The 23249-nt window shown below is 36.7% G+C and overlaps 1 protein-coding gene across 7 annotated transcripts in view; it reads right to left on the bottom strand.

Annotated features, from left to right (window-relative positions):
- The window catches only part of RAPGEF4 (Rap guanine nucleotide exchange factor 4), a 407942-nt gene that overhangs the window by 261855 nt on the left and 122838 nt on the right, over positions 1 to 23249 (bottom strand). Inside the window, exon 2 of one of the 7 annotated variants that reach the window (XM_056794007.1) lies at positions 23055 to 23174. The exons of the other annotated variants lie outside the window; for them this stretch is intronic. The gene's annotated coding sequence lies outside the window, so the exon portion shown is untranslated. The remainder of the gene's footprint in view (positions 1 to 23054; positions 23175 to 23249) is intronic. 7 annotated transcript variants of the gene reach the window in all.

The following is a 23249-nucleotide window of genomic DNA, read 5'->3' as shown; positions in this document are numbered from 1 at the left end:
ACATCTATTGGGAGTCAGTAGTTAAGTTATAACTGGCTCCTTTTTATTTTTAAAGAAAACAGAATAAGATGGAAAATGGTAATTGTCATTAGAATTAAAGCAAGTCAATTCAAGTCCATAAATTACTCCTAATTAATTATTACTCATAATTAAAAAATAAACAAATAACTAGCATTTAAAGATAGCCCTTTGAAGTTTATAAAAGCTTTACATTTATTATCTTATAGGTCCCTGGTAATAGAGATGAAAAATAAGTCAGGTCTAAAGGGGCTGAAAATTTAATCATTAGAGGTAAAGCAATGATAAAAACAAAACATAATGCAAATCTCTTATCTTCCAGATTCAAGCCTCTTTTCACATAGGGACTGAACCTCCCTAAAAAGTGATTATTGGTGAATAGATTCGCAGAAACACTTTTTATATTTTTTTTCCCACAGCAAACTTTGTTCTATAGTTTCATTGGCCACAGCAAGGGTAGTGATCATCATTCCCCTAAAGTGATACACTATATTCTCCTCCATAGAGCATTTGAAGTCCTTCATAAACTCACTCCAATCTATCTTTTATATACTTTTTATATATTACTCTCCTTCACCAGAGCCAGACTTAGAGATGGGAGATCTTGGGTTCAAATGTGGCCTCAGATACTTCCAAGCTGTGTGACCCTGGGCAAGTCACAACTCCCATTGCCTAGCCCTTACTGTTCTTTTGCTTTGGAACCAGTGCACAGTATCAATTCTAAGACACATGGTAAGGGCTTTTATGTAAATAATAAATAAATATTTGCTTGCTTCCTAGAGGCAGCAGAGGTTACATGTTATCTGTACCTTTCATTGGAGTGACAGACACCCAAAACTAATCCTCTAAAAAAAAAAAAGATGGCTTCAATTCCTGGCTTACTCTTTCCCCTTTCTAATTCCTTGGCTTTATTCACCACCATATGAACAGGTGCATGCCTTAGATTGTTTGTCCACCTCATCAGGCATTGCTCACAGAGGCTTCCGGCTCTCCTAAAGTGTAGGAGGATGCGGCTCCTCCCATCACATATTCAATTGCAGCACATTGCAAAATCTTTGATGCTCCTTCAGGATAATTATTGGTCCATAAAGTTCTATGACTCCCCATTCCCCGATTACCCAAAGCAACCCCACCACATAATATAATAATTTCCATGTGAAGCCTATGGAAAATCCCCCAGATTGCTAGTTAAAAGATTATTATCAACAAGCATTCCTTGAATACTTTCATAGTTGCGACATCATTTTCATAAGTAACAAATATTTTAAGGGCTGTGATGTCATCAGCCTAGGGAGCAGGATTTCAAATGGACTCTGACTTATTAACTAGATCAATGCAAGGACATCAGAGATTAGATCTGATGAATTTCTTAAGTCTAGGGGCCATTTTTTTTGCCTTTCTTTGTAACCCCCGAATGTAACACAGTCTCTGGCATATAGTAGGCACCTAATTCTAGTGCCTTATCTCTATAGATTATCTCCAATTTATTATATAGCTATACAAATATCATATATATAATTATCATACATATATATAGTTTGTACATAATTGTTTGTTTGTGTCCTCCATTAGACTGTAAACTCCTTGAAAGCCAGAATTGTCTTTTACATTTCATTCCATCTCCAGAGTTTATCACAGTACTTGGCACAAAGTAGACAGACTGGCTTGTTCAAAGTCACATATCTACTAAGTGTCAGAGATGGAAGTGGAAATCAAATATCCCTAACACCAATTCCAGAACTCTTTTTTATTACTCTGTCTTTATATATATTCTATATTACATGCATATCTATTATAATTATAGTTAAAGATATAATTTGTTTAAAGACATAGTAGTAAAAAAGATGTGTATATATACATCTATATACATATATATCTTATGTCTTATCTATGTCTTAGAATCAATACTAAGTATCTGTTCCAAACAGAGGTAAGGGCTAGACAATTGAGGTTAAGTGACTTGCCCAAGATCACACAGCTAGGACGTTTCTGAGGTCAAATTTGAACCCAGGACCTCCTGTCTCCAAGGCTAGCTCTCTACTAAGCAGGACTTTCACTAGACATTTTTAACACCAACACAAAAAGCCTGAAAAGTTATTTCATATTTCTTCCATCCTCTTTATGATAGGGAAACAAAGGGATCCACATTAAGCTAGGAACCAAATCAAAATATTGCTCTCTATTGTCCCCTGATAACTGAGAGTTCTCATAACCAAGATGAAAAACTTTTGCTTCCTTAAGGAACACATTAAATTAGTATTTCAGGCTCAGAATGAATTGGAATATTCCTGGTTCAAAGAATAAGCTTCCATTTGTAAAAAATTCAGAGAGCAAATGTGAAATGTCAAATGCCTGAAAACATAGTCCACATAAGAAATACTTCTCTACAATCAGAAACAAATCAGAGGGAACACTCCTATGTGGCTGGGTTTTTAATTGTGCATTTTGTTTTTTAGATGCTGGATAATTTTCTGACCATTAAGGACAATCATGGCTCAACTTCACAATAAAAGTAATTGAATTGCATGCTTGAGAGGATCCGACTGATTCACAATGGGGTGCATGGAAGGAGAGAGGGAAATGAGAAGCTCAGAGGAATTCAGAAGTAATTTTCTCTAGATGAAAAACAGAGCTAGCCTTTGGAGTTGAAGAACTCTGGATGAAAGAATGCTGTCATTTTCTGAAGGACCATACTTTGCAAAGTGCATCCTTGCCTATGGCAATTAAGAAAACATAAAGAGGACCTGAAAGAGGACCAACTGAACTCACTCAATCCTAAACTATAAGTTTAGATGAGCCTTCCAAACGAAGGTAAGGCTGGGCTACTGATACTGTGTCACAGTGGGTTTGGCTCAGCTCTCCTCCAGTATCCTATAAAATACAAGGCTAGAGGGGAGAATGCATAGATTACCCCCATGAAGGAAAGGATTAGGATGGATTCTTGGCCTGCTAGAAAAAATGGAAGAGCAACACCTGCCAGAGACAAGACTACCAACTGCATGGGCCAGAATATAGCTTGCTTTGGCAAGAACTGAACTTGTTTGGTTTTTATGGTGGTGAAAGAGAGAGAAAGATGTCTAACAGGACATGGAAATGGGAGAAAGCACAAGTAGAAAGTACCCAGAATGCTGGAAATTGTCTCAAGAGGATCTGTTGATCAGTGATTACTGCTTTCAGATTCATGCACAACCCTGCTGGTAAAGCTCACCTGGCTCTTCCCTCACACCTGAACAAACACTGAGAAACCCAGGTAAATCTGAGTTTGTTCTTCAAGAATATCCCAGCACTGTTCCTCACTCTGTCAATGTCTTTTAGGCTATTCTTATTGTATTCCCATATATGGACATGCCAGTTTCATCCATTGACTTTATAGCTTAGAAACTCTGATTGATTATATGACCTCTTTGGGAAATCCCTCCAGGTATCTTTATCTGTGAAGTAAGACATGAGAAGACTGACATCCATCCTACCTTCCTCACTGGGTTATTAGAAAGGCACAATAATACAATGGCTATGAAAACCTTTTGAAACCAGTTAAATCACTTTGCAAAATATTCCATATATCTATATCTCTCTATATTTGTACATATATATATATTATGTAGGAGCAAATATTCTTCAGTATAATGGTTAGAGTGGTAGATTTGATGTAAGGAATGTCTGGGTTCTAATCTCACATCCTACCATCACTATGTGAACTCAAACAAATCCCAAATAGTTTCCTCATCTGTAAAATGGGAATAATAATACTGCCTTCCTCAAGGGGTTGCTTTTAGGACCAGATGTGATGAAATATGTACTTTTTAAACCATAAAGCTCTATATGTCAATTATTATTATTTTATTCTTTTTATAGTTTTCAATGGGCTTCAGAGGGAAAGTATACCAGGAAGAGTTGCTTTCCTACTATATCTTATATTAATTATTCTATGGACTGTTGCCCAGAGGGATATAACTGCTTTTTATAACTAAGTAAAAGTTTTAAGATGTAAGTTATAATTTTTAATTATTACATATTATAATAGATCTGATTATTAATATTATTACTGTTATTATTGACTTACACAGAAATATTCCACAAATACTGTCCAATATTGTTTCTTAATCTGACATGGATTATACTAATTTTCAACTTTCTAGACCACAGGAAATTAAATACTCAAAAGTCTACACAGGGTAGACCAGAATCAAGACCAAGGAGGCTATTAGAGTTATAGATTATTCAGACTTAATCATCTAGAAGCCTTCTAGATCATTAATCAGGAAGGGTGAGCCGAGCTAGCAGAAGACTAGGCTTGCCCTGTACACTGGCCAGCAGCTGATCACTAGAATGTTTCACACTGGCCTTAATCTCCATCTGGGCATGTCCTGCATCACTGTTGGCTGAGCTTCTATGCTTATGTCACTGGAGAGTGTGTCCTACTTAGAGAATCCTACTGATCTCCTTAAAAACAGAGAGCATTTTCTCTACTTCACCCAAAATCTTTGTATAATCTTTGACTCTACCCTCTTTCACATCACTTAGGTTCAGTAAGTTATCAAGTTTTGTCCTTCATGATTTCTCAGAATTGTTCTTTCCATTCTATTTCTGATACAACCCCTCCATAAAAGCTCTTATGAACTCATGCCTTAAATATATGGCAGTGACCTCACTGCTTCTAGTCTGGGTACCAACATTCCCCTAAAGCATCACTCTTTTGTGCAATACTTCCAAAGGCTTTTATTGCCCACTAATATTCAAGTACTTCTACTACCTGGTTTTAATTCACCTTTGTATTCTTATCTCCCACTAATCTCCTACATAAATATATTGACTCCAGCCAAACTGAGAGAACCCTTGGTAAAGAGCCAATTACAGTGCTCTTTGTGACCCTCTTCTCATTGGTGGAGATTATTCAATGTCCTTTATCAGCATGAAGGTGGGTAGAGTTGTTGAAAAGGGAGAGATGGAAATTCTGGGGCTATTCCAGCTTTCAGCTTTTAGAGAGAAGATGGCCATTACAACTTCATTCCAATTCCCAAAGGGAAAGAAAGAAGCTGGGAAGAAGCTCACAAGAGAAGAGTTGGCTATCTTAATAATGTCCATATCCTAGCTCACTACACTAGAGACTTTGGGAAATTTCCCCTTCGGTTAAGATCTGAGACTCTCCTTATTGATTATTCTCTTTAGCTCCCAAGAGGAAAGTTCAATCATTCTGCATATTGTCTGGTACATATTTTCTTACATATTCTTTTTCTGATTTTTGTTTTCCTATTGATTTGGGAAAATGGCTTTTATTTTCTATTTGTGTTCATTATAGAACTGGCCTTTGATGAGAAGGATGCCTTGTCTATAAAGCCAGTGACTCAGCCAATATGTTTATTAAGTATTCATTCTGTGCCAGGCATTGTGTTAAGCACTGGTCAAACAAAGAGACAAAAGATAACCCCTGTCCTCAGGCAGATTATAATCTATTGGGGGGAGGAGGAAAACAAGCAAGTGAACAAATTTGTAACAACAAGCTATATACAGAATACAAGAAGTAATTAAAAGAAAGAAGGCACTAGAATTGAAAGTGATTGGGAAAAGTTTCCTATAAAAGGTGGGATTTTAATTGGAACTTAAAGGAAACCAGTATGCAAAGATAAAAAGGAAGAGAATTCCAGGCTTGGGGGCACAACCAGAGAAAATGCTCAGAAATGAGAGTGTCTTGTTCATGGAACAACCCAGAATCCAGTGTCACTGGTCAAAGAATACATGGTGATGAGTCAAGCATAAGAAAGTATAAAGTAGGAAGAAGCTAGATTATGAAGGACTTTGATCATCAAGTAATTTTAAATTTGGCCCTATAGGCAACAAGAAGTCACTGGAGTTTACTGAACAGAAGGTTGACATAGTTGGACTTGTTATTTAAGAAAATCACTTGGATGAATGGAGGATTGTTTAGAAAGGAGAGATACTTGAGGCCAGGAGCCCTCAACAGGATATGCAGTCATCTAGGCACGAGGTGATGAGGTCCATGTCAGAAGAGTGTGAAAGGACCCTGTTTGAGAGATATTGCAAAGGTGACATCGCCTGACCTAGATGGTAAGCCTAAGGGACTGGGAGGATGTTACTTTTAACAACTTAGGGAAGGCAGAAATGGGGTAAGTGTTTAGGGGGAAACAATGAGTTTAGTTTTGGACATTTTGAGTCTGAGATTTTTATTGGACATCCAGTTAGAGATGTCTAAAAGGCAGCGGGAGAGAGGAGTCTAAAGGTCAGCAGAAAGGCTAGGACTGGAAAAGTCAATATAAGAAAAATTAGTGTAGAAATGATGATTGAATCCATAGTAAATGATATGACCAAATGAAATAGTATAAAGAGAGAAGAGAAGGCACACGAGAGAGCCCTGCAGGACCCCTGAAGTTAGTGAAGATTCTGCAAAGGAAACTGAGATGGAGCAGTCAGATAGGTAGGAAGAGAATGAGGACAGATATGTATCATGAAAGCCTATATATAGCAGGGGTCTCCAAACTATGCCCTGCAGGCCCTCATTTATCCGGCCCCCACCGCACTTCCGGAAGGGGCACCTCTTTCATTGATGGTCGGTGAGGAGAGTACTGTATGTGGCAGTGCCACAAAGTGCAGTGTTGCCCATGTACAGTACTACTTCCGGTGACATAATCCTTTGCGTGGTACCTTGTTCTGAGAGTAACTGAATGAGAACGAGGCGTCATGCAAAGGATTATGTGGCTGCACATTGGAAGACTTCAGCATGGTGAGCTGTGATCTGGGGGACTGCCTGGTATAGTGGTGGTGGTGGTGGTGGTGATGGTGATGGGCCTGTACAAGATGTGACAGGCCCATCATAGCCTCTGCTATCCCAGATGGCGTATAAAATGTGTTCATTGTTTATTTTATAGTCCAGCCCTCCAATGGTCTGAGGGACAGTGAACTGGCTCCCGGTGTAAAAAGTTGGGGGACCCCTGCCCTAGAGAGAAAGGAGTTTTGAGAAAAAGAAGGTAACCAACAGAATCAAAGGCAGCAAAAAGATCAAAAAGTACCAAGATTAGAGGGGGGGAAAGCTACTAGATTAATCAATTAAGACATGTGATTTCTTTATATATGAATATCTTGTTTCTCTAGTTATACTGTAAGGTCCTTGAGGGTAGGAATCACATATTTTGTTCCTTGTGTCCTTTGTAATGCCTAACATAGTATTATGATCCTTATAGACACTCAATAAATATATATTTAAATGTTTATTCAAACAAATAAATAATGACATTCGCTCAAAACAATCCAGGCCAATAGTGGACGTAATAACATAGTTTTAAAAGGAAGCTAACTAACACTCCTCTCAATAAAAGGGAGAAAAAAAAACCCTGAAGAAATGAGAGATAGAATATGATTGAAGAAAAGACTTGGGATTACAGCTTTAGAACTAGAAGGGATCTTTGAGGCTATTTGTTCAAACACCATATTTTAAATTGAAGGAAAATTAAATCCTAAATATACTTCTTCGACCAAAGTCACAAAGGATTGAGTGGTAAAGCCAGGATTTGAACCCAGGTCCAGCTATCACCCAATTCAATGCTCTCTCCATTATACCATGCTGCCTCACTTGTGTCTGCCAAATGATGATTTTTTTCTCTTTCTTATTCTCTCTTTCTTTTCTTTCTTTGAGACTTTATCGTAATTAGGTAATATGATTCTATGTATTAGAGAATTCACAGCAAAAAGAAAGTTATACATTGGTTCCAGGATTCCTATTCTTTCCCTTACCAATCTATCCCCTGTAGAGAAAACCAGAACAAAAATCTTGCAAAAATTTCAGAATTCTTCCAAAATGGAAATCTCTCCACACTGTTTTGCCTTCTCAAAAACTTTCATTAGTTCCCTGTTGTCTCTAAGATACTATTACAGCAAGTCATCATTTAAAAGTCTTTCAAAATTTCATTCCAATCTATCTTTCTAAGCTTATTTCACATACCTCCTCTTCGTGGACATCAAGGTGGCATAGAACACTAAACTTGCAATCAGGAGGATTTGGGGTAAAAGCCCTGCCTTGGACACTTATTAATTGTGGGCCCTGGAAAAGCCACAATCTCCTGATGAAGACATTTCCTTATCTAATAAACAAGTGGGTTGGACTCAAGGACTTTTAAAGCCTATTCCAGCTCTAAACAGATCATGCTGTGTACTCTGACAGCCAACTCTGTTTATTTGCTGTTCCCTGCACTCTGCCTTACTTGGGTTGTCCCTTATACCTGGAAAGCCCTCTCACCTCTACCTCTGCTTTTTAGACTCCCTAGCTACTACCTTGAAGGCTTAGTTTACTTGCTGCTTCCCACAAGAAGCTTCTCCTCATCTCCCATGTCTATCTGCACTCATTCTCTCCTCAAATGATCATGTATAACTTAACTTGTTTATATGTTCTAACATCCCAGTGTAATATGAATGTCTTTCCTCTCTCCTGGGGGCTGGAGGGTAGAGAGTTAAACTCCTCCCCAAGCCTTCCTTTATAGAGGCTTCCTGCTAACCCCAGTTTCCATGAGCAGCTCTGCTTGGCTTCCACGCTTTGGAAAAACATGCCCACATGCTGAGTGCTCCCTGGTGCTCCCCCTACCCACTTTTCAGCTTCATTTTTTTGTATTTCCTTCTCCCACTAGATTGTAAGCTCCTTGAGGGCAGGAACTCTTTCTTATTTGTATATTTAGCACCTAACACAGTGCCTGCCATATAGGAGGTGGCTGATAAAGGTTTGTTGAATTGGATTATTGAGGCTATTTGTTCTGCCTGAATTCCTAGAATCTAACAGTTTCCTGCATATAATAGGTGCTTAATAAATAATTCTTGCTTTTCTTGTCATACATGTCCCAAACCAAATTCTTGCCAGATCACACTGTATATATGAAGTAATCTGGCATTATTTTCAGACCAAGTAAAGCAAACAGATTCAAAAAACAAAGCAATGTTCATGGTAAAATGTACCTAAACTAGAACCTGTCCTCAGTGTTGTGGAAGTATTCTAATGAACTGTGAAGTCAGTGGCAGCTAGGCAGCACCACAGTGAACATAGTGCTAGGACTAGGATCAGGAAGTCCTGACTTCAAATCTAGCCATAGACAGTTATTAATTGTATGACCCTTGACAAGTCGCTTAACCTCTGCTTGACTTAGTTTCCTCATATGTAAAATGGACATAAAACCATCCCCCAGGGTTATTGAGAAGACCAAATGAAATAATATTTGAAAATCATATAGCACAGCCCCTGGCACATAGTAGACCCTTAATAAATGTGTTTTCCTTTTTTTCCTTCATTGGTGTCAATATTTGCTTGATTGGAATTGACCACAATTCTTCCATGCCTTCTCATTCACAGAAATTCTCATCCCCATCTTTCTGGATTTTCCCCAACATGCTAGAGTCAGTCTTCTTTCTTTTCTTTCCTTTTAAACTTTACTTTTTGTCTTAGAATCAGTTCTGTGTATTGGTTCAGAGGCAGAAGAGTGATAAGGGTTAGGCAATGGGGGTAAAATGACTTACCCAAGTTCACACAGTTAGGAAGTGTTTGAAATCAGATTTGAACCCATGACCTCCTCTCTCTAGGGCTGGCTTTCAATCCATTGAGCTATATTGCTGCCTCCAAGTCAGTCCTCTTTCAAAGTATTGTCATATTTTATGCATATAAGTATGGCATTCAAGGTATTCACCCTTGATGTTTCACTCCCCCTAACACCATGATCAGCAGATCTCTTTCTTTTGTCATACATGTGCTTGATGATGTCTTTTATTCTATTTCTAACCCATAGTTCATCATAGGAAATAAGCTGTAACCCATTAATATCTATATAGCAAAAGTCCTTTGGGTCACTCTGTAATCCATGTCTTTGCAGTCATTTAAAATCCCTAGTTGGGGGGGGGGGAAGGGCAGGGGGAAAGTGGTGTCCAAAAGATGAAGGTTTTTGTAGGAAGGATGGGCTAGCTTGGGCACCAGCAGAAGTGCTCTGCAGTTTCCCAGTTTCCTTTTTTTTTTTCTTGATTAACTAACATTTTTATTGATAGAGAAAGGTCTTGAGTTTGTCCTTGTCACTTTGTCCTGGACATGTGATTTCCTCAGACCAAGCTGTCCAAGGTAAGACTATGATCTCTTCTTTCATTTTTGGCTATAAATCAAATATCCAATATCAGAATCAAATGACATTCTCACTGCATCTTCTCTTTATCTGCTACTTAAAAGGGGGGAAATGGGAAGTCACACAGCCCGAAAGGATAAACCAGGACTAAGAAATGCCAAGATCTTGTATTTCCCTAACACATTGCATTGCCCTAAGTCTGTTCTTCTTATAGTGTATTCTGAAGTGGAAATAAAGAAAAGAATTTTGAAGAGGATCAAAATTCTTCACATCTTAGCTCTGCCAGAGGAATCAATGATTCCCAACTGCCGGCTCTGCTGGAGAGGCTCTCCAACAGGGCACCTCTTGTAGGAAAATGAGGTCTAACAGCATGGATTGTTAAACTAAGAACTGGAGCCCTCATAATATGAGGCTGTTTCTTCCTTAAGTGCCTCTTTCTTGATTTTTCACCTCAGTTGATAAATTTCTGCCAGATGGAACACGGGACATGGAATTAACTAAATGTCTAGATTCAATTTTTCTCTTTATGCCCATGAGAATAGAGGTATACTTTTTGTATTAACCCTTTGACTTAAAGTTGTTTTTATTCTAATTAAGAATAATGACAATAAAAATAATAGCTAGCATGTAAATAGTGTTTTGAGCTTTGCAAAACTCCACTTACATTACATAAATTGATCTCACAAAACCCTTTGCTATTATTATTCCCATTTTGCTGATATAGAAGCTGAGGCTGATAGCAGATAACTAACTTGCCTGGGCCCTTTTCTGTCTATATTTCTAGTATAAGGAAATTAAGAAATTGAGGTCCATAATCCAAGAGTAACAAACTACTGAACCTACCTTAGAAAAGTTTGCATCATGTATGTATGTCCTATATCCTCTGTCATCTTCTAAATGTCTTGTGCTTCTTCCAATACACTTTCTGTGCTATACATAGTACATAAAGTATGTTTTAAAATATGTTAAAGAGGTAGTTAGGTGGCTCAGTGGATAGCAAGCCTGGCCTAGAGACAGGAGATCCTAGGTTTAAATCTGCTCTCAGGCGCTTCCTAGCTATATGACCCTGGACAAGTCACTTAACATGCAATGCCTAGTCTTTATCTCTATTCTGCCTTGGAAAAGATACTTAGGATCAATTCTAAGATAGAAATTCAAGTTTTTAAAATATATTAGTGATACTAATGTACATATATATATATATATAATAAACTCAATACTAATTTCAACCAAATCACATTGACAAACACAATACTAACAAAATTAAAATTACACTTAAAATCTATAAGCTATATACCACATAAAGTATGCCCAATTAAAAGTTGATCTTAGTAAATTTTACTACTTTTTTTGGTATTGTATCATATTCTGACTGCTTTTTTTTCATCCGTGTAGTCACTGAATTTTGTTGCTACTATTTTTCTATATATTATTGTTATGAGCATGCATGCTATCTTGATTCTCTTCTCTTTGCTTGGCATTACTTTACATGAGTTGTAATAATTTTATTTTGGTAAAAAGAAAATGATTGTCAGCCCTTTTCCCTAAATTTGTTCTTAAGATTCTTCCTAATTGCCAAAAATCAATCAAAATGGCAAGAAACACCAGGTTGTTTAGACATTGCAATGAAATTTTATTAAGCATGATTTCTTTAATTTGATACCATATCACAAAGTAAAAAAGAGAGGGCCACACAGCTTTGTGCTATTTTCAGCTTTGCCTGTATTTCCTGACTTCACCTAGATGGGATGTATGCTGAGAGCTGATTTGTCATCAATCCCATCAAAATAATTATGGCCTGACTGGTCTCTATGTCGCATCCTGAAGTCTCTTCAAATTACTCATCATTCAGCTGAAAGGCAGGAAGTGCTTCTTTTAGGGGAGGAAGCCAGGAAGGAATATACGCCTCAGGACAACACCATTCTTACCCAAGCAGTGTTATTCTTGTCCACCTGGCAACACCCAAACAGAAGCAAGTATAATCACATCTGATAGGAAGAACAGAGCTCTGACTATGCACTGACATCTCATACCTGTGTTACTCATGTGTTGATTGAGGACAGAAGGACAGCATTCAGGCTTAGAGATTTATCAATATTAAAATCATGGCTGATTTCTAGGATATTTGAGTCAGCTAGCATGTTAGTAACAAAGGCAACCAGGGAATACAATATATACATATTTGTTACAGAATGTATAAAGATATAAAAGGATAAAAGACCCAAGTCTATTAGCAAGGAACAAATTCATGGCTTGGAAGGTACGTGGAGTTGCAGCCTCTTCAGTGATGGTTCTTCTTACTTCTTGCTTATCATTAGTCTTAGCTTCATCTGTATCCATTACCCCATTTCATTTTTCACAGCTTAGCAAGGTTGATACAATGTTCACCAAACCTATTTTAGCACAAGAAATCTGAGAGGCTGGCCCAAACATCAAAATCTGCCCTAATCCACAAATATAACTCTTGGACTTTCCTCTACCAGTTCCCTTGGCACAAGAGAAACCATCTCCTCTGCCCATCATAACCAATATATAACACAACAAAGAGATGTATCAAAGAACTCACCCCCAAACCACCCTATCACCTGCACCACTTTTGATTGTTCTAAAAGAATTAAATTACCAGTCATGACCTCTGAAATTTCACTCCATGCTGCACCTCAGCTTGATTTCTCATCAGCCTGTCTAGCATTTTCCTCTAAAGTGACAATTCTAGGCAAATTTCAATAATTCAGGAATCTGTGATTTCAAAGAGAATACCCTGTTTAGTAATTTTTAATGTATGATTTCAAAATGCTTTCTTGAATGGTTGTAACCATTCATGGGCACACCAACCGTGCCTCACATTTAACCCAGCTAAATCATCACATCTAGGCTAAATATCCCAAAGAAGAAAGGGAGCTGGTAGAGGAAAGTCCAAGAGATAACAGAAACAGAAGAACAACCGATATTTTGACATCATTACTATAAATACGAACAATTTCAAAGACTTTATGAACTGATGAAGAATGAAATGAATAGAAGTATGAGAAAAAATGTATATAACTTTGGTATAAAACAAAGCCATAAACAACTCTGAAAACTATGATCAAGACTATGACCATGATCATACATGATTCCTGAGGACTAATGGCAAAATAGGCCATCCTTTACAATGAGGTGTTAAATTTACATGTAGAATGAGACATATAAATTTTTATATACGGTTATGGAGGAATGTGTTTTTGTTTGATTATGCATATCTGTTATAAGAAATGTATTGTTTTTCTTTTGTTTTCCCCCCAATGGGATGGACAGAATGGGGAAGGGAGGGAAAATAAAGAGATTTACCTTAATATTTTTTTTAAATAGAGATGTGGGAGGGTACTACTGATAGAAAATGTTGCATGAATTTCAGATGATATCACTGTATTATTCTTGTTACTTAACTATTTTATTTTGTTAAAAGAGACCTCTTGCAAAGCCAGAGTAATCTTGTAAATGTATGTAAAAACAAAGCACAGCAATAAAACTGTTATAAAAAAGTGGCAGGACCCATGATTTTAGTATGGTTAAGCCAAGGAGAACCCCCTCTATGCCTTTAGGAAATGTTCTCCAGAAGTTATTGTGATTAAATATACATTAATTACCCTGCAAAAAAATGGTGAGAAGCTTCTCTTTCAAAATACAAATAGGTGTGCCTATATGAGTACATGCATGTATCTGTATAATTAATAACAATGTATTGTGATATAATATGATGTAGCATAATATGTATATCAATACACAAAAATATATAATAATATAATAGTACTAGCTAGCATTTATATAACATTTAGGTTTGCAAAGTTCTATCCACCTAATCTGATCCTCATAATATTCCTGTGTGTATATAAAAGTAGAGAAGTTAATCTGCACGCAAGTAAATCTCTTGTGAAAAAATGTTACCAAGATGATTTGACATATGTGGCCAAATCACATTTACTAAATTAAGGAATCATATTTCTTATTCCACCCCTTGGGTTTGATATCTTTTATGGTCCTAAAGAATTTACTCTCTCAACATAGGTCAATGATTTAGATGGAACTCACCAGTTACATTAGAAGTACAGTGAAAGGGCCAGAAAAATTCCTTCATTCAAGATCAAGTAGAATTACTTGGAAGGGGTCCCCACTCTTCTCTTCTTACTCTTGCCTCTACCTCTACATCTGCCTCCTCTTTTTCTCCCCAATATTGTATTCCAAAACCATATTCAAAAACTGGAGAGTAAACCTGACATAGTTTTTCTCTACCTTCTCTTGCCTCTGGAATAATTTGTTTCATCAAGGAGAAATTGGTTATGGTAATTAAAGAGATTCTATCACCATATATATCATTAAAGACTTAAATAAATAAAATGAAAAATAATTCATTTGCTAATTCTAAAGATATTATCTATATGGGTGAGGGGTGAGAAGATCTACAAGTTGAAAAATGAGTTTCTACTCTAGTTTAGTATCTCTCTTTCTACCCTTATATTTTGACATCCTTAAAGACCTGAGATTTCATCTGAACTGATAGTCTTACTGGCAAAGATTGCACTATTTCCACACCCATTAAATGGTCTTTATAACCTGCCATAGCCAAAAATACTTATCATCTGGTAATGAAATGTGATAATGTGTTTCTCCAAATTTAATTAAGAAAATCCTTATATCAGACCATATTCAAAGCTTTTTGAGTTTGGTAGAAACTTCCTGAAATTGTGGCTCCACCAGAATTATTTTTGAATATTTAAGGTCATCTCCACACCATAATGAGACATAGGAGGATTTTATACCATGATTCTTACCAGGTCCACATTTGTATTTTAAATGTATAATTCTGCTAAATCTTACAAATGGTAACAACTCCTATTGATCTTTGTCTACCTTAAAGATTGACTGCAGAGGCAGCTAAATGGCTCAGCAGATTGAGAGCCAGGCCTAGAGACCCAGATCCTGAGTTCAATTCTGCCCTCAGACATAGTCATATCCTAATGTGACCCTGATGTGTGACCCTGGGCAAGTCACTTAACCTCCATTGCCTAGCCCTTACCACTCTTCTGCCTTGGAACCAATACATAATGTTGATTTTAAGATGGATGGTAAGGGTTAAAAAAAAAAAAGACTAGGTGTGCCTCCTCCCCTCCATCATACATACACCAGTAGATAAGGGCTTTTTTCTTTATTTAGTATGTTTAGTCTCCTGGGAAGACTAGATTCCAGTCACTCTGTCACAATGGTAAATAATGCTGTTACTTGGGTCATATGGCCAAGGTTCTTCAGTTTCAGCTCAACCAGATGGTCACACTAAAAGCATCTAATGTGTAGCTAGAATAAGAGAGAATGGGCAAAACTAATAATACTCAAATCTGTCCAAGAAAAATAACCCTGCTATAACTAAAAATAAAAATACTTCTATTCCTTTAGAATCCTCCGATGGATAGGAATGGATTATTGTAGCAGCAGACCTCAGGGAGGGAATTTAAAGACCTGGGGCTCAAAGTTGTGTCCTATCTAAGACACATGGATGGTCAGAAACCAAGTTCTTTGAGTCTTCTGTCAGAACTCCAGCATCTAGCAGAATTCCTAGCACACAGTAAACACTTGATAAATGTTTGTTGACTGACAAAACTAGAGCTCTTTCCATTGGACCACATTGCCCCTACAAGTAGCCAACTGATGCCAGGGGCATTTCCTATCATAGCATCTCTAACAGCAAATATATGAATGTAAATGTATTCCTGTAGAGACTTTCTAAGAGAAATTAAATAGACCACCCATCCTTTAAAGTACATATTTGCTTTTACAGTTAAGAAGTCCTATTTAATAATCAACTTGTGAATGTGAATGTGGATATAGAAGGGAAGGGAGATAGAAAAAATGGATCACAGGATTTGAATGCTGAAAGAAACCTTGGGGATCATCTAGTTCAGAAGTTCTTAACCTGGGGCCCAAAAAATGTTTTTTTTTTGTTTGTTTGTTTGTTTTTAACATCTTGATAACTGTATTTCAATATATTTGTTTTCTTTTGTGAGACTATGAATTTCATTTTGTACATTTAAAATGTTATTCTGAGAAAGGGACCACATAGACTTACTAGACTGCCAAATGGATGGCAGAAAAAGGCTAAGAATCTCTGATCTAATTTTTCAGGATGCTAGAAAACTCCTCTTTTAGGATCATCAAACTAAATATATGAAAGGTAATCACCCCAAACTTCTCGCTTTTATATTCATTAGTACATATTTCATTGAACCATATCAATAAATAACTCCAATGAAATCATTAGCACTTTCATGTGGCTATAGAGAATCCAACACTCAAGAAGGAAACAAATCATGAGGCCCCAAGAGCCAGTGACAGAAAAGAAGACAGTGCTTGAATAATGAAATGCATTTTAAGGAAATATAGGTCATGTTCGCAAAAAAAAATTCTTTTGCTTTCTGTTTATACCTTTGGTTGATGTTAACCCTAATTTTACAGACCTGAAATCATGGCCAGCTGAGAAAAATTAAGGAAAAATTATGTTGTATGTCACCAGAATACACTCTCTCAACCCAATTTTATGAGCTCAATTCATAACAGCTGCACTGTCAGCATAAAGATTTAATTTCTCCGGGGCTATGGACAGAAGGTGACACACATCATCAGGGATGCTCGCTTTGATAGGTACAAATACATCAACACAGGAAATGTGGAATGTATGTGGAACAAAAATAATTCCAGAGACTACGAGAGCATGAAGTTATGGGTGATATTTAGTCAATAAATGAAAAGGCTATATATCTACTAAAACTCCATATAACAAATATTCATTTATATATTCTTTCGGTTCCTTTATTACTAGTGTCTATGTTAGTACTAATTTATTTTATTACAATGTCCATTTTTATGTTTATGTCAATTATATCTATATATTTATGTTAATATATGTTATATATATTTAAATGAGTTTATTAGGAAGTAAGTAGATAATGAATAATCATTTAAAGTAGTTTGCTGGAAGAATTCTCAATGTGTGAAAAGAAATTTCTATTTAAATCTTAGTTTTAAGTAATATTTTTTAATGTTATAACCACCACTTATTAGGAATATCAGTAGTCTGACCTTGAATCAGGAAATCCTGGACTCAAATCCTATCTCAGACTCTTACTAGCTATGTGACTGTGCATAAGTGATTTAACCTCTGTTCGCCTATTTCCTCATCTGCTAAAATGGGATCATAAAGCACCTACATCATTAAATAGTGGTAAGGAACAAATGTGATAATACTGTAAAATGCTTTGCAAACCTTAATGCATTATATGAGGGACAGGGACTGGACCTGTGATTTCACTGATATAGAGAGCTCCCAAGTGAGGAAACTAACTCCTTCTCTCAATGCAATGTCTACAAGAAAGTCTTTCCTGATCCTCTTTAATTCTAGTTCCTTCCTCTTAACTATTTCAACTTTATCCTGGTTATAGCTTGTCTGTTCATGGTTGTTTATGTGCTGTCTCCCTCAGGAGATTGTGATCTTCTCAAGGTCTGGACCATCTGCTCCCTTTTTTGGTATTCTCAGAGCTTAGCTCAGTGCCTAGCATGTTGTAGACACACTCGATGAACCTCTATTGATTATGAGTTGTTTGGAACACTAAGAAGTTAAGTGATTTGGTAGGATTGCATTGCCAATATGTTGACCTCAATTCATGAGGACAGCAAGACCTAAAGAGATAGAGTGGAATAACTAAGATCAGACAGAAAGTAAAAGGCAAAACTAGAGTTTCAACTGAGGTTCTCTAAATTTGGAGCTTATTGGGACAGAATTCCACATATATTACCAAATATGGTTGCCAGGTTTGTAGAGTTTGCAAAATTCCTTTTCTTTATTATAAAAGAAGTTCTATTAGTCTGTGTTGGGGGCAGAAAATAAAAATCCAACACAAATGCTGGGGTCAACTTATGGAATGGAGCTGAATAAGAGTTGTGAGCATCATAACTAATTTTTTTTAAATTATTGTGGTTTTTATTCAGAAAAAGATGCTGAGGAGATGAATTGGAGAGAAACTGTGACAGAAGAGTATAAACTTTTGTAAATAAAAATATTCTTGGAGTCTAGAATTTTAGTAGGGAGCATCCTTAGAAATGATTTAATTCAAGGGTTCTTAATCCTTTTTTTATGTCATGGATTCCTTTGACAATTCAGTGAATATTATGGACTCCTCAGAATGTAAACTATGTAATTAGTCAGAAGGCAGTTTCATATAGGTGTAGTCATTTATTAAAAAAAAAAATCGCTGTCGGAATTTGCAAATGGCCATTTAGAGACTTTGCTGAGCAGTAATGAAGCAGTGGTCTAACAGCTGTAGTCAGAGATAAGAGGTCATGTCATCTTCTCTGCTTCATCCTGTCAGCTTTGACCTACTCAAGTCTTCTGCAATACCCCGTCATGGTGTGGAGAGGACCTTGTATTTTGGAAGTTTAAATTAATGTATGATCAACTTTGACAGAGCTACCAAGCCAGAAAGGCATCACGTTGTCACTGGTTAATGGATTGCATATGTGCCTACACAAAACAACCTAAATTCAAGGGGGAAGGGGGTCATTGTGGCAAGATGGCAAATTTTTTGATGATAGTACCTCTCAAAAGAAGGCAGCTAGGTGGTACAATGGATAGAGTGCCTGGTCTGGAGTCAGAAAGACTTTTCTCTTCCTGAATTCAAATCTGGCCTTAAACACTTTCTCATTGTGTGACCCTAGACAAGTAACTTATTTCCCTCCGTTTCCTCATCTGTAAAATGAGTTGGAGAAGGAAATGGCAAACCATTCCAGTACCTCTGCCAAGCAAACCTCAAATGGGGTCACAATGAGTTGGACACAACTGAATCAAATGCACAACAAAAATCTCTCAAAAGACCATCTCCCACTAAAAGTAAGATCTTGTATTGCATTAGTGAACGGAGTGCCCACTGTGATGAAATTCCAGGGCTTTTAAGTATTTAGGTGCAGAGTTTGGACCAATGGCTTTAGTCTGTTGAGAATTTTTTGAATGTGATCTTAGTAGCATAACAGGGAAGCTAGGGCAAATAAAAATGTCCAAAAGTGCCAGAAAAATTTTCTGCAGCATTTATTTTTACAGATACTTTGAGAAAGTAGAAGTCTGATGAAGTTTCTTTTCTGTCGTTACATCATAAAAACAACCAAAGAAAATGAAATGAACTCAAAATTTCAACTCTATGATTCCATGGAAAATTCAATCCCTGAAAGAATCTTAACATTGTATGATGTTATAAAATAAATTAGCTTGTTGTCTAAAATGATACATTTTCACTATCATCCATTTACTAAGCATTTATTGAATTTTTAGTAAGGGCAAGGAGCTAGTGAAATATATAATTCTTTTCTACATAGTGTATGAGAGTCATGATGGGATAATGTAAAGAAGAACCACTTTGGAATTAGGAAGATCTGTGTTCAAGTCTTGCCTTTGCCACATAATCTATTTGTATAACTATGATCATTTAACTTTCATATGATTCATATGATTTCAAGATTCATATGATATGGGGCAGCTACATAGCTTAGTGGAATAGAGACAGGAGTATCTGGATTCTCAGATACTTCTGGTCTCAGATACTTCCTAACTGTGTAACCCTGGGCAAGTCACTTATCTCTAATTGCCTAGACTCTACCACCTTTCTGCTTTGAAATGGATACTTATTCTAAGAATGAAGGTAAGGTTTCGGGTTTTTGCCTTTTTAAAAAATATATATGATTACAAAGAAAACCAATTATATGAAAATACAAAATGCAAAATGTTATCTAGTCACATAGCCTTCATTTTATATGCAACAAATGTTATTTCATGCTACATGCACAAGCTATCCTATCCTGGGTCCCAGTCAACTATAGGGGATTTTCAGAATTACTTCTGGACACATGGTGACCCCATCCCTCAGGAAAATTAGTGTTTGTATGACATGGTATGCCCATGAGTGGTTCTTTTGTCAACCTCCCACCTCATGACAACAGTGGATAGAATAGGGTAGTGTATCTATTAAAAAGAGAGAATTTCTGGATGTTATTCTCTGTGAAGGTTACACTATGCGCATAATACTACATCTATCTCCAAGGGGCAGAATAAGGGTCTAATAAGATAAAATGTGCTTGGCACAGGGCTTAATACATAGTAGATCCTTAGTAAATGCTTGTTGCCAGTCTTCCTTCCTTGACATCCCCTCTTGATCTTGTGCACCATAAGTAAAATCATCCCTAGAATGGGTTGGAGGATGTTTGTTGAGTCAATGAATTAAAAATATGAGGAATTGAATTCACTTAAGAAAGCTTCCTTTGTACTGAATCCAGTCCAAACCCCCCTAGTGGGCTCTCTGTTCTAGATATAGATAGTGAAATAAGTCCCAAAGAGAGGAATGACTTCTCCAAAGTCACACAGAAACTTTTAGTGACAGGATCAAGGCTAGAATCCAGTTTTCCTCACTCTAAATGCAATATTCTTTCCACTGTGTTGTGTTGTCTCTACACATGGGAGCCAGGGCAGAAAGAACACTGGATTTGTAATCATTAAGAATTTTGTCTTTGCTGTCAGCACTTACATGATCCCAGGAAGGGCACTCTGCTTTTGCTAGATCGTAATTTCCTAACTCGAGTTTAGGCTATATGAAGTCCTAGCTATAAAGTCTTTTACAGCTCTAAATCTATGATCCAAGTCCACTGCTTCTCTGGTCCAGTTTGCATATGGCAGGGCAAAGCATCTAAGAATGAGGCAAATATTTGAAATCCTCTCATAATGGCACTCTTCTGACTTTGTCTCAACTTGATGGAGCAGTAAGGGTAGCAACAGAGGGCAAGTGAAGGGTTGGGGTTTCATTTTAAACAAATTGTAATAGATTTCAGCTGTTCCTCAATGCCTACACCAGCACCACAACCCACTTAATCTTTCCTCTCAAAGAGGAAAACTGAACTGTGGCGAAACCCAAACCCCAAGATTTAGTCTATGCTTCTTACTTTCCCTCCACTCACTTTACTTTTTTCCTTAAACTTAAACACTGGATCAAAGATTGAGAACTGAAAAGGTATTCAAAGCACATCTAGGGTAATCCTTTCATTTTACAGAAAAAAGAAGCTATTGGAAATTACATGCCTACAGCCAGACAAATAGTATTAGAACAAGAATTCAGGCCCAAGTCTTAAGGCTTCAAATGCAGCATTTTCCCACAGTATCACACTGCTTCTGTCAGTGACAAATATGAGCAAAAGCCATATAGTTATACCATAAATATTTTATAGAGTGCCATGCAACGTGTCTAAAGTTTTCTTTAGAAAACTGTTAAAAAAAAAAAAGGCTTTTCTCCATCATGCCTACCTTCTCACTCACACCCAGTATGTTCTCTCCTTTCGTATGCCACCATATTATACTGCCCCTTACTCAGGATTCAATGCCTTATGGGCAGCTAAGTGCTACCGTGAGTAGAGTATGGTACTTGAACTCAAGAGGGTCTGAGTTCAAATCTAGCCTCAGATACTAATTTGTGATCCTAGGCAGGGCACTTAATCTATGTTTGCCTCAGTTTCCATATCTGTTAAATAAGGATAATAATAGTTCCTATATCCTACAGTTGTTGAGAGACATCATCTGAGATCACAATTGCAAAACACTTAGCACAGAGCCTGGTATAGAAGTGTCATATAAATATTAGCTATGATTATGATAGCCAAACTTAGTTAGAGTCAGTTTCCTTAGGCAAGGCCCCATAATCCAGACCTTGCTTCTCTCCTATCAAAAAAAGCTGATCCTAATTTGGCTTAAGATTTCAAACCAGGTAATTGTGTTTGTTTAACATTTCCCCCTCATTACAGGGAAGGCTCACTGGTAGGGCACAGAGGGGAAAGCTACATATTTGGAAGTGACTTTGATTAAACACAAAAGATATACATGAATTACTTAAGGTCCTTCAAATGTCTCAGAATGGTATAGGAATAATTAGACAATCAGTCAATGATGCAAGAGCATGTAATGCCAGGATATAATTCCACTATTTAATGTAGTTAGAAGCTTTTTCTGTTTAGTATTAAAAGAATATTGGGCAATTACTTATCCTTGAGAAAAATGACTTATGATCTATATTTTATTACTTCTAAGATAGATATAACTACTTAATATTTGTTATTTGTTATAAAACTAGTGCTTGTGTATAGAATATATCCTAGATTATAAGCAAATTATACAAAGATTTGGAAGAGGAAAAAAAATTTTAAAGTCTTTGGCAAAGAAAAAAAGAACAATGAAACAAGACTCATCCCAATCTAGCATTTTATCTCTATAGTCTATAGTCAACTAATATTAGCTAGATAGATTGAATATAATTTATATTATGTAATTTTCATAGTCCACTAATCTCTAATAAACTAATTAATCTAGGCTCCAGTGTCAATGACTAATAATGACAATATATTTCCCCTTCACAGTGGTATTGACACTTTCAAAGCAATTTTTAGAGTCAAATCCAATAAGGAAGATTTTAGTAGGGAGGGGTAATATATTCATCGGTATGCTTCTAATTAAATCATTAGTCACAGACTTTAGATGTAGAAGGTACCTATCTTCAAGATCATGTAATCTAACACTACCATTGTACAGATAAGAAGCTGAGGCCCAGGAAGTGGAATGTCTTGTCTATTGTCGCATAGATAAGTTATCAGTAGAACTGAGAACCAGGTCCTCTGATTCCAAATTCAGGAGGTTTGCCAGGAGGCAGGCAACCATCAATAAAGCACTGAATAAATTCCTCTGTCACAGCTGACAATCAGTGTTATTATCACTAAGATCAGGCAGAAACACCAATTAATAAGTAAAATTTCTGAGTGAGAGAAAAAGAAATTAAGCTGGAGAAATCTATACATGTCTGGCAAATAACAAACACCTTTCATACTCACAATGCCCTGGCAGAGTGCAAAGAATTCCAGGCAATATTTGACAGCTTCAGAATACTTTCCAATAGCATTGAGGATAATCAAACCACATCATTGCAAAGATGAAGAAATTGCTCCAAGTACCTGTCAAACATTCAAATACTTCCATTTGTCACAGTGTCAGCTGCTACACAGATTTCTCAATTTTTTCCTTCTTCA

Source organism: Monodelphis domestica, chromosome 4 (assembly GCF_027887165.1).
Source record: "Monodelphis domestica isolate mMonDom1 chromosome 4, mMonDom1.pri, whole genome shotgun sequence".
In the NCBI taxonomy this organism is placed as follows: Eukaryota; Metazoa; Chordata; class Mammalia; order Didelphimorphia; family Didelphidae; genus Monodelphis; species Monodelphis domestica.
The sequence above is the reverse complement of the archived record's forward strand: the minus strand, read 5'-3'. Positions and strand labels throughout refer to the sequence as shown.